This window comes from Lissotriton vulgaris, chromosome 8 (assembly GCF_964263255.1).
Source record: "Lissotriton vulgaris chromosome 8, aLisVul1.2, whole genome shotgun sequence".
Lineage (NCBI taxonomy): Eukaryota > Metazoa > Chordata > Amphibia > Caudata > Salamandridae > Lissotriton > Lissotriton vulgaris.
The window spans coordinates 1400452228-1400464413 of record NC_141696.1 but is presented as its reverse complement, the minus strand read 5'-3'; positions in this window follow the sequence as shown (position 1 = coordinate 1400464413).

The window sequence follows — 12186 nt, the reverse complement described above, 5'->3', positions numbered from 1 at the left end:
GAATTGCAAAAAAATTGCGATTTTTTTCATACATTCCATTTTGCGAATTCTAAATAGCGATTCCTTAAAAAAAGCTATTTAGGAATCGCAAAATGGAATCTTGGTACATCTGCCCCATAGTCTCTATCAGAACAAATATGAACTGAAGCGGAAGGCTTTGAGGTACAATCATGTGTGTTTAGAAAAATTACAACAAAAAAAAAGATTTGGAATTGATGAAACACAATATTCATGAATAAGAATTGTACAGATACATATGATGAAATATGCGATTACTTGGCAGGGTTGTAAAATCATTTTGTGAATGGAATTGGGATCGAAGTCTGTTTTCAGTTGTAATAGAAAATCCACCCATGTGACCGCAGGTCTCCAAGGGTGTTTAAACTCACTGAATTGAAAAACGCAAGATGTGTGACCAAGGCAGCAATGCCGAAACGCGTTACAGCGATATATAAAATAAAAGTGCGAGAAAAATCAATGGAGTGTTGTACCTTTGTGTTGGTATCTGATTCTCATCGGGAAGTTGGAACAAGAGGAAAAGTTAAGCCGCCGAGAGAGGGTAGACCAACGCGCCCTCGTTCAGGTGCCTCTCAGAGTCTGACAATGTGGAGAAGCTTTGTGGCAACATACAGAGAAACCCCTGCATGATTGAGGAGTAATTGGAAGGAGACCACAAGGTGGGGTGTGGCCAGGAGCAGAGTATCGGAGGACGCATGTCAACAATTGAGCCCTTTGCTGTTGAGGCAAATTCCCTTTGTTGACGCGCTGCGGGAAAAGGAGCCGGAAAGAAGAATCCGGCAGGGAGGCACTGTCGCACTTACAAAGGCTGAAATTCAAAGAAAGCATTTCTAGCTTCTAACTGAGGGAGCAGATGGAGGTCTGGATTAAAGAGAGGGAGGAGGCAGCAAGTGCCGCTTTTGACGAGAAAGCAGTCAACACAAGAGGTCAGAAACATCTACACAGGAATTAACCCTACAAGCACAGAAGCAAAAATTAGAGAAGATGAAACGAACCAAAGTATCAAAGTGGTGAGAAATTAAATCATTGGAAAGGACCCTGGCAGTAGGGAGAGTACCTTGGGGCTTGCAAATACTTATTGCCCCTACGTTTGAACATCCCGAACTGGTAATGCTCCTGGAGTGGGCAGTAAATAGCACAGAATCATCAAACAACATGAGGAGGAACCTGGTAAAATATGCCAAGCAGAATAGAGAAAATCCTGCTGAAAAATATAACAGTGGAGAAGGAAGTATGCAAAATGTCTAAATCGGAAGAACATTCTAAATTTGAAAAAGAAATGAAAGGGAAGTTAAGAAAACATGAATAAACTATCAGGGACAGGAAGGCCAAGAAATGTATTAGAGATCGGCTTGATTATGAAAGAGGTTAGATATTTTCTTTTCCCAAGCGTTTCGATAACCTACACTGCCAACAACTATCAGGCAGTACAGGACAAGATAAAAAAAGCACCGGAGATGTATTCCCTTTCAGAATATAGCTCAGGAACAAGCTCCAATGTTTGTTCGGAAGCTGAACCAGAATCTGAAAACGGTGTGGGGAACCAAGGGAGCAACATGGATCCAAGACCCCCCTTCTGTTATAGATGGATTGGACTTTTTACGCTTAGACAGTACTCTAAGTACACAACAGAAGCCCTAATGGAGAGGAAAGAAGCGACAAGGAAACGCAAGAAACCACAGGAGGTTATGGAGTTGTGTTCACCAAAGGAAGTAGAGCACGATCCAGCAACAGTAATCAAACTGTCTAACCTACCGCTTACAGAGGATGAAATAGCCACACTTTCAGCAGGACTATCTTTTTGCACTAGGACAAATTTCAACTATGCCCATACTTGTAAAGATCTTTATAAATTTGTGAGAAATCTAAGATAAAAAAAATTCTTTCAACTCAATCTGAGAATATTTCAGCAATAGACCAAGAAAAGACAGATGGTATGTCTCTTGGAGCAGAGGACCTGAATTTTCTACATGAGCTACATATAGGCATGAAACAACCTGGGTCTATAAAAGAAACCGCTAGCATGATGGGCCAGGACATTTATAACAGTACAAGAACTCCGTTCAAGCCGAAATCCACCTTTGTTCCTATGACATCAAAAGACTTATTAGATGTGTTCACTGACTTGTTGTAAAAGACGTGCAAGTACTATCAATTGAATCAAGTGAAGAATTTTTATGTGGAAATAGACGAGAGGATATAAAATATGCAATGATTGTGAGAAAAAAAAAGATATAGTAGTATGCCAGTCCGATAAGGAGGGCAACGTAGTATTGTGGCCACTGGAAATGTATAATGAAGAAGCTATGCTCAAATTAAAGGATACCCAATGCTATCAGGAGGTACCCAATAGCAATCTTGTAGAAACAAAAAACAAATTGCATAAAGATCTGGCTAGGTGAAGAGGCTTGGGCATGATAGCCCAAGATGAATATAATTTCCTTAAAGTTGGCAATTAGGTGACACCCATACTATACATCATCCCTAAGGTACATAAAAATATATAGACCCCCCCCAGTAGACCCATAATCTCTGCCATAGGTAGTTTGCCCGAACCAACATCTAGATTCTTGGATTTCTTCTTACAAAAGTTTGTGAGGGAGCTGCCAGCATTTATCCAAGATACAAGTGGCTTCCTTAGAAGGATAGAGAATATAAAATGGAAGGACACATTCCTCTTAATCACATTGAATGTGTCATCATTATATAAAAGCATACTTCACGAAGGTGGGTTAAGAGCAATGAGGCACTATCTAAATAAGAGATCTATCGCATTGCACCAATACTCAGCTATGTTAGTGGAAATGGGCAGAATCTGTCTTGAAAACAACTTTTTCATGTATGGCACAGATACATACAGACAAGTACGAGGTACTGCAATGGGCACCTGCTTTGCCCCCAGCTATGCAAATTTGCATATGGGCTGTTGGGAGGAGTAGGTGCTCAGGGTGCAATTTGATGGTGAATGGGAGACCAACATAATTCTATGGACTAGGTTCATAGAGGACCTTTTTGTAGTGTGGGGTGGTACTATGGACACCGCAGAACAATTTACACAGAGATTGAATGACAACGCCCTGAACTTAGCCTTCACCAGTTCCATCAGCAACACACAGGTATGTTTTGAGGTCTAGAGGTCTTTGTTAAAGATGGTACACTGAACACACATGCGTATAGAAAGCCCACAGCTGGAAACACCATACTGCATGCCAGGAGTCACCAACCACACAAATTAAAGCATATCATCCCATATGGAGAACACCTTAGAATAAAGAGCAACTGCAGTCAAACCTCTACCTTGGAAACTGCACAAAAAGATCTTACAACAAGATTCTTGCAGAGAGGCTATAGTCCACAGGTACTTGATCAGACTCTGACTAAAGTAAATATAATGAAGAGAACAGTTCTACTTTATGCAAATGAAAAGGATAGGTATGTGAAGAGAAACAAAAATAGAAATGAGACACATATGATTACCACCTACAATGCCTACCACAGCAGAGTGAGAGACTGCATGAGTAGGCATTGGTATCAACAAGGCTCATTCGATAGGAGAGAGGGGGTTTTATATTGTGCTGCATTTGTGCCAGAGGGCACTAGGGTTCGATTTTCTTCCCCTGCAGGTCCCATTAATATTGAAAAGAAAACCAGCTTTGAAGACCCAGGAAGACTCGCACCCCACAAATCAATGTTCTCATATATTTATTTGGCAACGCGTTTCACCCACACAGGTGCTTCATCAGGGCCTGATACAAACACGGCAAATTTTCATAGTGTGCTGTTATGGATGTTATGTTTTCTGTGTGGGAGATTTTTTCCTTTTCCGTTTGGGTGTGAGTATATATGCAGTCTGCAAGAGTGTTTAGAACATTGTTGTTTCCTACACGAGGGGCTCGGAGATTTGGCAGTGTTGTCTACTGTATAACCACTTGGTTTCAATTTTTCCCTTAGTACTACTGAGAAAATGGACTTCTGTTAGATACTTCTACTGCCATGTCAAAAGTATGTTATTTTACTTGTTTGCACACATCCCCTTGTGTTATATTCACGATATACACTTTTGAAAGATGCCATGATTGTTACATCAAGAATATGTCTTTTAATTTGCCTACATCTTATTTCTCATGTTTTTTAATTTGGATACTTTAGGGTTGTATCATTTTTATTCATTTTAGCATCACAACATCCTTCACCTACATCCATTGGCTGGTGAAAAAACGATAAGGACAAAAAGGAACAAGGGGGGATAGGGATAACCATACGTGGGAAGAAAATAAACAATCCATGGTCATACGTACTAATATCGTCGGATTCTCTCCTCCCCCACTTGTGTTATCGTCTTGATGATCAGCCTGGTGATTGGATGTGAGGCACAGGACACGTAAGTATACTGGGCAGGAGAGTTCACGGAATGTGGTGGATAAATGTTTTATGTATGTTCCCCATATTTTCTCAAATTTGGGCAGGGTGCAGCTCATAACTGCTGCGAGCTTTTCCACAATAAATCCCATAATTTGTGCAACCAGTCTGTGTGTGTTGGGACTGTATCAGTTCCCCATTTCGATTGCAAAACCTGTTTCGCTGGCAGAGCGCCAGGGTGATGGCCTTTTTCATAGAGGAGTGCACTGGGTACGTCTGGACATTCGACAACACCAGTAGAATATAACTGGAGAAGCGGGGTAGTTCAGTGTCAAAATTCTGGTCAATATCCACCAGCACGTCTGTCCAGTAGCGGTGGAGCTTGGGGCAACGCCATAGCAGGTGAGAGAGTGTACCTGAGTGTTTACAATGGCACCAACATTTATCATCCCTTCCTCTTTGCCACGGAGCTATGCGGGCTGGTGTGTAATACCAATAGTGAATGGTTTTAAGCAGTGTTTCCTTACCAGAAGCGATAGTAGCTGATGTGCAGGCGCGATGTATAATGTCTGTCCACTTCTTATCCATGAATTTGTGCTTGCATTATGTCTCCCATATTTTCCTGGTGGGCGAAATTAGGGAGGTTCGCTCAGGTGTTTAAAAAAGTGTCTGACAGTAAGTGAAGTTCATCTCGTCTAGACAAGAGCCAGTGCTCGAATGGGGTTAGCGGCCTACTTGCCTGGGCCTGTACCGACGGAATTGATACCCAGTGTCGCACTGCAATGTAACGCCATAGCTCAGAGTCTGGGAGCCCAAAGTCCTGTTGTATCCTCGGAAAATTCAGTAGGCCCTGTTCATCGAACAGGTCACCAATGCACTTGCAGTTGGCTTCTTGCCGTCGTGAATATGCACTCCCACGCAATGCTCGTGAGAAGTCCGGGTTTCCGAGGATTGGGGTAAGGAGAGAAATTGGGGTAGAGAGCAATTTGAGAGTACAAGCCTCGTCCTAAACTCCTATTTTGGCCCTAACCACTGGCGAGATATCATCTCCTGGTGGGCGATTTCTACGTGGGAACCAAGGTTTTTCCATATATGTATTCCAGCTATCACTTGGTCTAGGAAGCACTGTGCTTCTCTGTAAGTGGGCTCTGCCATTAGACCATGAAACTCAATTGGGAGGCCTGATAATAACATGTTAAATGAGGTGTGCCCAGCCCTCCCATAGCCAATGGAAGGTGTACCCTATCTTTGGCCAACCTGGTGTGCTTACCGCCCCAGATGATAGACTCTGTCATAGTCTGTAGCTTTTTACTTGTAGAGATGGGTGGTTGTAGAGGCATCACCTGCATCAGGTATAAGATTTTGGGCTGGAGGGACATCATCACTGCTGCTATTCGTCCCAACCAGGAGATGGGGCCGCCATGCCAGGACTGTTTAAGGAACCGCACCGTGTGCAATAGTTCTCAGTAATTATGCAATACCGATTTTTCTATGGTAGGTAGTATGTGCAGGCCCAAGTATGGGATTCCCTGTGTGACCCAAGTGAAAGGGAATTCTGTTGCGAGGTGTGTTTGTTCAGCTTGTGGAATGGTGATATTAAGTGCCAGGGATTTAGTGTTATTTACCTTGAAGCCTGAGACTTCCCCAAATGCTGTGAGTTCCTCCAGCAGCGGAGTCAGTGACCATCAGGATTTGGTGATAGCCAGCAGTATGTCATCTGCTTATAAGGCTATCTTGTGGAATTGTTCACCCATCCAGACTCGCTCAATAAGCAGATGCCTTTGGATGCACTCCACTAGTGGCTCCGTATATAAAGCGAACAGGAGTGGGTAGAGAGGACATCCCTGTCGCGTTCCTCTAGAAATAGGAAAGGTGGGGGATAGGGAGCCATTAACTTGGTCCGGCGCTAGTGGGTTTGCATAACTGGCCCAGATCCATCACCGAAAGCGAGAGCCCAGGCCAAAGGCCTCCAGCACTACACAAAAAACGGCCAGTGTACTCAGTCGAAAGCTGTTTCGCGATCAATGCACGGGAATAGTGTCGGTGTCTGGGACCTTTGAGTCTTATCTAGCAAGTGAAAAGGGAATTTGGTATTATCTCCACAGATGCAGCCACGTATAAATCCAAACTGGTTTGGATCGACCAAACCAGGCATAAATTGCCCTAATTTATGTGCCAATATCCCTGTAAAGATCTTAGCATCTACATTGAGTAGTGATATGGAATGGTAGGACGCACAGAGCTGGGGATCTTTCACTGGCATCAGCAAGATTGTTATGATTGCGGTGCGTATGGACTCTGTAAGTGCTCCTGAGGAGCTGAAGGATTTCTCCAACTGGGCCAGCATAGGAGACAGCAACTCTACGTATACTTTATATAAGGTGGCTATATACCCAACCTGGCTGAGGGCCTTCTCTAACTTAAGCCTCCCTATCGCCTCTAGGACCTCCTGTTCTGTTATGTCTGCCTCTAGTGGTGCTGAAGTTTGCTCCGGTAATTTAATTAGTGGAGTCTGTTCGATGTAGGTGGAGCAGTGTCCCGTAGGTAACTTGTCAGCCCCATACAGCTGAGCGTAACCTTTGCCAAAATCATCTGAAATGTCCTCATCTTGTGTTTTAAGTTTCTGATCAGCCCAACGTTGTTCAACGTCTACATGGCACTGCTCGCCCACGTCGCATGACGGGACAGCCTCAACATCATCTCCCACGCTGATGACACCCAGCTGATCCTCTCCCTCACCAAAACCAACCTTCACGAAGGAATGCAGGCCGTCGCCGACTGGATGAGGAACAGCAGACTGAAGCTGAACTCGGACAAGACAGAGGTCCTCATCCTCGGACCCACCCCCTCGGCCTAGGAAGACTCCTGGTGGCCGACTGCACTAGGAACACCCCCAACACCCACCGATCATGCACCCAACCCAGGGGTCATCCTCGACTCCACCCTTTCCATGGCAAAGCAGGTCAAGGCTGCCTCCTCCTCCTGCTTCAACACCCTCCGCATGCTTCGCAGGATCTTCAAGTGGATCCCCACTGAAACAAGAAGGATGGTCACCCAGGCCCTCATCAGCAGTAGACTAGACTATGGAAACGCAGGAGCCCCGGCCAAACTCCTGAAACGGCTCTAATGCATCCAGAATACCTCGGCACACCTCATCCTCGACATCCCTCACCGCAGCCACATCACACCCCACCTGAGAGACCTGCATTGACTCCCTGTCAACAAGAGGATAACCTTCAAGCTCCTCAGCCACGCACACAAGGCACTCCACAACACCGGACCAGATTACCTCAACAGCCGACTCAGCCTCTACACCCCCACCCGCCAGCTCCGCTCCACAGACCGCGCCCTCAACACTGTCCCCCGTATCCGAAGAGTGACTGCCGGCAGTGGATCATTCTCCCACCTCGCTGCCAAGACATGGAACACCCTCCCCATCCACATACGGCAAACCGAAGACCTTTTGACCTTCAGAAGACTTCTCAAGACCTGGCTCTTCGAAAAGTAGCAGCGTCCCACCCAGCACCTTGAGACCCTCATGGGTATGTAGTGCGCTTTACAAATGCTATGTTTCATTGATTGATTGATTGATCTTGGTTTATTAGGCCATGTATGCGACTGGAATGTATCTGAGCATGCAATCTGTGAGCCAATAATTTCCCATTCTTTTTGCCCCCTGTGTAATATTTCTGTTGTTTGTGAAGTAATCAATGCTCCACAGCATAGATGTCAAGGGTCTTGAGCTGCTTGCGGGTGGTGGTTAAGTTGTTGTTGTACTTTATGTGATCCTGTCCATCTCTGTACTTCCTCCAACTCCCTCACCCGTGTCTCCAACCCCACACGTTTTGTCCTACACTCTCCTTTTAGCCACGCTGCTATGGCAATATATGTTCCTCTCACCTCCAGCAGTGTTGCTACTGCTGTGTGTGGGGTGTCATTAATCATAAGATATTCTAAGATGGCACTTTTCCCCACTTAAACTGCAGGGTCATAGGATAGCATTTTAGGAATGAGGCGCCACATTTTGTATCCCTGGTTAAAGGTTGGGAAACACAGAATAAGCTGAATGGGGGCATAATCTGAGAGAGAGGCTTCCCTCGATGTCGGATTGTGTCCCCATCAGAAGTAAGGATGTAGAAATTAAAAAATAATCGATTCTGGCAGAGGACTGATGTGGGAGTCAGAAAAAGGAGTATGACTGTATGGAAGGGTGTAATGTCCTCCAGACATCGACCATCGCTGCATATACCAGCCAGTGGGTTCCCTGTGGGGTGAATGTTCCGGTGGGCCTTCCCTGTTGAGGTGGCCCATCCATGGAGGCATTAGGCACCAGAATAAAGTCTCCCCCTATCACTTTTGTACATCAGGTGTAGTAAGAATAGTACAGATTGCTTGACGTATCAATTGCTCCTAGTGATTATTGGCTGCATAAATGCAAGCAACTGTTAAAATGTAGTTATAGAGAGATACGCGTACTGATAGCATGCCACCCATGATTTTGGAGTGTACTCTTCCCTGAAAATGAGTAGCAACAATAATGGCAACACCCGCATTCTTCCCCGACCCTGCAGACCAGATATGATGGTCAAACCATTTAGATCACATTCAACACCAGTCTTTTTTTTCAGGACGTGAGTCTCTTGTAATAGACATATATCACATTGGGCAGCCTTGAGTTGGGTCAACAATGCTACTCTCTTAGCTGCTGAGTTCAGGCCACTCACATTCAAGCTAAGTATCCGTACCATATGATGGTGTAGTTACATGAGTTCCGGTCAGAATGGTTAGTGTCCCTTCTCCCTTCAGGTGTGTTGAGGTGTGACAGTGTGGAAAAATATAGAGCATGGTGGTGTATAACAACTGCATAAACATTGAAACAAAGTAAACAAGAGCACCAAATGGTGAAAAACAAGTTATTACATAATAGGGGTCCATGTCGTTGGTCACTAGTGACAGTGTTCCAAGGAATGTTAAAGTACAGTAGCTTCCACCGCCGCCATCAGTGTATCAGCGATATGGAGGCATACTCGGGGGTACCCCACCTCGACGCCAGCTCAGCAGGTCCTGCCAAGGTCCAGGACCATCATCCCTATAATGTTCAACATTTGTGGCAATTGACACTCCCGTTCTGGGTCTCAACCCAACACTAATCATTCATCTTCTCTTTCTGAGGATTGGTCTTGCTCCGGGAGTTACTGCAATAGGGCTGACAACTTCCTAATACTTTCCGTTTTGGTCAGTTTGCTTAACTACTACTGTGGTCGAGTATTGGAGTGCCTCCAATGGTGGGGCTCCTGCAGGGATGCCTGAGAGCTATTCTGTTGCGATGGAGCCCTTTGACCCAGCTCTAACCCCAGAATCGCCACCGCCTCAGGTGGTGTGCGGACCACATGAGTTTCATCATGCCTGACAAAGACATGACGGAAGGGGTTTCCCACTTGTAGCGCACCCTCTTGCTCTCCACACTACCATGACACCATTGCTTCAGGGTGATAATGAAGAGATCTTGGAAGAGGTGGACTTTGTTCCCCTCAAAAGATATGTGAGACTGATACCGCATTGCAGATATTCTGAGCTTCTTTTGTCGGTAATCATGAAAGCCTGTGAGGAATCGGATGTCTTGTGGGGAGCCGGGTGCCTGGGAGTGACGGCCCGCTCTGTGTGTGCCGTCCAGAGGGAGATCATTCCCCTCCAGCTCTGGGACAACATAGTAAAGTAATCGTGAGGACGTACTCCTCATGACGGCCTGCATCCGACTCCAACAGGACGCCCTTCATGTGGATAGTGGATGTGCGTGACCTATTTTCCAAATCTTCCAGTTGGTAATTAAGTTCTAGCTCTCCCTGCGGCACTCCTCTAGTTCGACTTCTCTGGCATCTCCAGACTTGTCCACTCTTTGTTCCAGGTCGCTCATCTCATGGTGTAAATCCTTAACCTCTTTGGTCACCTCCATCCTCAGGGTCGCTATGTCATCTTGCAGCCTACTGAAGAGAGCTTCCAGAAATCAGTGTGTGATTGGGGCTTCTTAATTTGCATCTTGTCTCTCATCGCCAAGAGTCTCAGCTTATTGCTATAGTTTCTCTTCAGTATCTATGTCTCTGTTTCTGGATTACTACCGGGTTGGCCAGCCTCCCCCACCTCAAATCGGCTAACTGGCGTATGAAAAGTCCAAAGGTTGGGGAACCGTGCTGATGATCGCTCCATTGGGGCGGGTGGCACAGTATTCGACTTCAACTATCCTGCTGCCTCCACACAAAGGCTTTCCCTGGACCACCACTGTCACAGCACAGAAAACAAGTGAACAAGCCACCATCTGGCCAAGCTCCAACTGTAATACCAAGAATGCACAATGGAACATAAGTAGGTAATACATAGGCAAGATTCTAAATAAGGACACAAAGAAAAGACCAACCCAAGAATGAGAGAAAACATATTTACAACACATTTACTCCCTCCCATAAACACCAAAAGTAAAAACAAAGGAAACAGAAAAATTAACAAATATAATCAACCAAATAGGCAGGTGGATGACGGGAGCGAGAACTTCTCACAAATGTCCCCACATTTGTACTGACAGCATTGTCATTGTTGGAAACACTATCACGAGCAGAGAAACTAATAGCTTGGGAATTTTTACAACCAGAAGCATCGCCACCACCCACTTCCCTCCTTGTACCAGACTGTAAAGATTCATTTGAAACAATTTGAGTGGAAAGCATATACCCATTACTGCTCGAAACAGAGTTGGAAAAAGAATTTCCAGATACAACATCAGAATGTCTTCGATACAGAGCAACTCTACGGAAATTCAATTTCTCCCCATTCTCAAGAACAATAAAATGGGGAAAAACTTGTTTGACACAAAAAGGACCTCTAAACTTCTTGAGACCTTTAGAAAACCTTCCTGGTTTAACCTTGACTAGGTCCCCAACAGCAATTGGCAAAGAAACACTGTCACTGGTAAACCAGAAGGAAGGATTGACATCAAGGTATTTAACCATGATGGAATCAATTTCGTGACAGGAGGACGACCTCGCATTAATTCAAACGGAGACTTGTCACCCTGTTTGTGAGGAGTAGACCGATAAGCCCACACGAGCTCTTGAACCCTATCATCTGAAAAACATCCAAACTCACAGGACATCTGAATAATGCCCTTCACAAGTCTATTGACTCTCTCACACATACCATTTCCTCTAGGGTTGTAGAGGCTAGTTCTGCGATGACCTACACCACATCTTTGCAAAAACATACTCATTTTGTTTGAGGTCAACTGTGTTCCGTTATCAGTAATTAAAAATGAAGGAAAACCTTCATCTATAAAAACACTTTTGAGAAAATTAATTGTAGTGTCAGTGGTGATTTCCCTTTCGAAACGAACCGTTAGCCATTTGGAATAACAATCTATAACTACAATGGCGAATCGTTGATTAAAAGGCAATTCATCCATGGGACCAATAAAGTCCAAGCAAATAGTATGCCATGGCTGATTGAGATAGGACATTTCACCAACATCTTTGGAACTCACAATTTTTAACCTTTTTTCTCCCTCTTTGCAAAAACTGCACTGCAGTACACATTTTACAGCATTGGTATCAATAGATGGCCACCAAAAATTCTCTTTTACCCTACGCTGGGTAAGAGTCTGGCCTAGGTGTCCTTCATGAGCTAAGAAAAGTATCCTGTGCCTTAAAGAACAAGGAGGAATAAACCTATCACCCCTCATCAAAACATTGACGTTAGGAAGAGATAATACATCCAGAATTTTGATAAAAGGATGGACAGAGGGTTCAACTGCACTTTCTCTTC